Genomic DNA, 3,340 nt, shown 5'->3' on the forward strand with positions numbered 1-3,340 from the left:
TTTCATCATGTTGCCCAGGCTGGTCTTGAACTCCTGGGCTCAAGCAATTCACACCTCAGCCTCCCAAAGTGCTGGGATTACAGGAGCCCCCACCCCTGGCCTTTTATTAAGAATAGTACACTAATGCAAAGATGAAATTTCGCTTTTGCTTTTGAACAACATTTTCATGTATTTACTAAAAGATAATGAAAGATTTCTTTTTTTCCTTTTAAGTAAACAACCAAAAAATAAAAGAGGGAAGGGAGAGAGAGAAAAGTCAGATTCGGGTTAGCCTCATGCTGTCTTTATTGCGTCTTGTGTGGAAAGTTGAGTTTACCCTCAATCAACAAGTAACATTTTTGCTTTTTAAAAAATTTCTGAGCTGCCACCACAGCTACTGCAGCCTCTGGGTGCCTAGAAAAGGGGAATGAGAACAGTGAATGACTCAGTCCCCCCATGGCAGTGGTGGTGGTTGTGGCCAGGGAGGCATGATGACAAGGTAGGGGCGCTGCAGCTTCGAGAAGTAGGCAATGGTGGGGTGGGGTGTTTGGGGTGGGGCCAGGGCGGGGTGTTGGGGGCGGCACATGAATAAAAAGAATCATCAAAAGCAGGGAAAAGTGGAAAAAGTTTAAAAGAAGGACAAGACACAGTAAGATCAGAGCAAATTTCCTTCAGGAAAAATAGCCTTGTTGCTGTCCCATCTACAGTATCTGCTAAAATAAATGTACCAATCTGTCAGCCCATAGTGAAGAAAGACAAACAGCAAAATCCGTCAGGGTTTAGCATGAGCAATAATAAAGAACTCAAACACTACCATCTTTAAACGATGTTCCTCCTGCTGATCCAGAGACACTTTTCATTTGGAAGTTACATCAGTGTTGTGTCCTCTTTGACTTTGTTTCTGATCCACAAAACGACCTAAAGTGGAAGGAAGTACAATGAGCTACTTTAAGTGAAATGGAAGAATTTATCACGCTTCATTGGAATTGGATCACAGAACCTGTTTACCCAGAGGTAGTCCTTATGTTTGAAGTTGACATGTTTCAAACATTACCACCTTCTATTGTCCAGAAGCTGAATTTGGCCCAGAGAAAAACAAACCAATGTCAGAAGCAACCTGGCCTCATTTACAGTTTGTTTATGAATTTTTCTTAAGATTTTAGAGGCCGGGCATGGTGGCTCTTGCCTGTAATCCCAGCACTTTGGGAGTCCGAGGCAGGTGGATCACGAGGTCAGCAGATTGAGACCATCCTGGCTAACACGATGAAACCCCGTCTCTACTAAAAATACAAAAAATTAGCGAGGCATGGTGGCGGGAGCCTGTAGTCCCAGCTACTAGGGAGGCTGAGGCAGGAGAATGGCATGAACCCGGGAGGCGGAGCCTGCGGTGAGCCGAGATTATACCACTGCAGTCCAGCCTGGGCCACAGAGTGAGACTCCGTCTCCAAAAAAAAAAAAAAAGATTTTTAGAGTCTCCAGCTTTCCAACATAATACAGCAAAGTAATATATTGGTCAGAAGTTTGCATTGCAGCTTTTAGAGTGCTTTGACACTGAAAATCATCAGGGAAGAGTTTTTTGTTGTTGTTTAGTTTTTTGTTTGTTTGTTTTGAGACAGAGTTTTGCTCTCTCACCCAGGCAGTGGCACAATTACAGTTCACTGACTGCAGCCTCTGCTTCCCAGGTTCAAACAATTCTCCCATCTCAGCCTTCTGAGTAGCTGGGACTACAGGCATGTGCCACCACACCTGGCTAATCTTTGTATTTTTTATAGAGACGGGGTTTCACCATGTTGCTCAGGCTGCTCTTGAACACTTGGCCTCAAGTGATCTACCCACCTCACTCTCCCAAAGTGCTGCAATTACAGGTATAAGCCACATGCCTGACCTGGGAGAGAGCTTTTCCTAAAACAACTCTTTGCAGAATCTATGGGAAATTCTTAGGCTTGAGAGCTTACATAAGAAAACAGATAAATATTACATTTCACAGGTTTATTTATGAAACAGAGCTTCACAATGGTATAGCAGAGTTACTAGATATATTGGGAAGTATAATTAATGGATTTGTTTTACCACTAAAAGAAGAGCACAGATTTTCTTATTCAAGGTGCTATACCTTTGCACAAAGTGAAATCTCTGAATGTCTACCATCCCCAGCTGGCATATTGTGTAGTACAGTTTTTAGAAAAGGATAGCACCCTCACTGAATCAGTGGTGATGGCACTTCTCAAATATGGGCCAAAGCCCACAGTCCGAAAGAAGTAATGTTCTTAAACAAATTAGAAGAAATTTTAGATGTAATTGAACCATTGGAATTTGGAAGATCATGGAGCCTCTCTTCTGGCAACTAGCCAAATGTGTCTCCAGCTCACACTTCCAGGTGGCAGGTGGCAGAGCAAGCACTCTATTACTGGAATAATGAATACATTATGAGCTTGATCAGTAACAACGCAGCAAAGATTCTGCTCATCATGTTTCCAACCTTGTACTGCAATTCAAAGACCCGTTGGAACAAGACAATACATGGCTTGATATCCAGCATCCTGAAGCTCTTCATGGAGATGAACCAAAAGCTATTTAATGACTGTACCTAACTGTTCAAAGCAGAGAAACTGAAAGAGAAGCTAAAAATGAGAGAACAGGAAGAAGCATTGGTTAAAATAGAAAATCTAACCAAAGCCAGTCATGAGGTACTAAAAAAGAGAGTAACATGAAAATGTCCAGGGTGTTACTTGAATGTTTTTATAAGATAGGAATATATCTTCATCCTGAGAAGGAGGGATATCATTTTGGCTAAATAAATGACTTTTAGTGACCTGGGATTCTATTTTGTAATAGCAAGTGTTTAAACCTTTGATATTTGACAAACTTTCCAAAGTCAAATTCTAAGCTTTTTCTTTGATCTGGCTAACCTTTTAGATATTAGGTACCCTAAAGTCCAAAAGGGACATATTTGGCTTATTTGGCATATTAAAACCATACAAAAAACATTACCAAATATAAAATGGTGTTTAAACTTTCTTTGGGTTACAGTCATATAAATATATTATTAGCTTGTGTTCCAAAATTGTATAAGATTCCCATAATTCTGATATGTCCTATAATTCTGATATGTCTATATATTATCAGTAACAATTATAATTGTTACATTAAATTGTTTTGTGCCATAAGGTGATCAGACTTTAACCATAGCTGTTCTGAGACTTTAGCCCCTCACCTGGCCTGGGCAGCCCCTCCCCTGACCCTGCCATGAGCAGCCCCCTTGCCCCAGTACTCTTCAGGACCTGGTGGCCTGGCACTCACTTTGCAGGCCTGAGTGGCGGTGAGCCAAGTTATTTGTTAGGCTCGGGGAGACAGTTGGCAA

General features: G+C 41.4%; 1 pseudogene; it reads left to right on the forward strand.

The window, feature by feature from the left end:
- Nucleotides 1–2,729, forward strand: part of LOC105511390 — a 17,069-nt pseudogene extending 14,340 nt beyond the window's left edge.
- Nucleotides 2,730–3,340: the final 611 nt, after the last annotated feature.

Source organism: Colobus angolensis, unplaced genomic scaffold (assembly GCF_000951035.1).
Source record: "Colobus angolensis palliatus isolate OR3802 unplaced genomic scaffold, Cang.pa_1.0 Scaffold2, whole genome shotgun sequence".
Lineage (NCBI taxonomy): Eukaryota > Metazoa > Chordata > Mammalia > Primates > Cercopithecidae > Colobus > Colobus angolensis.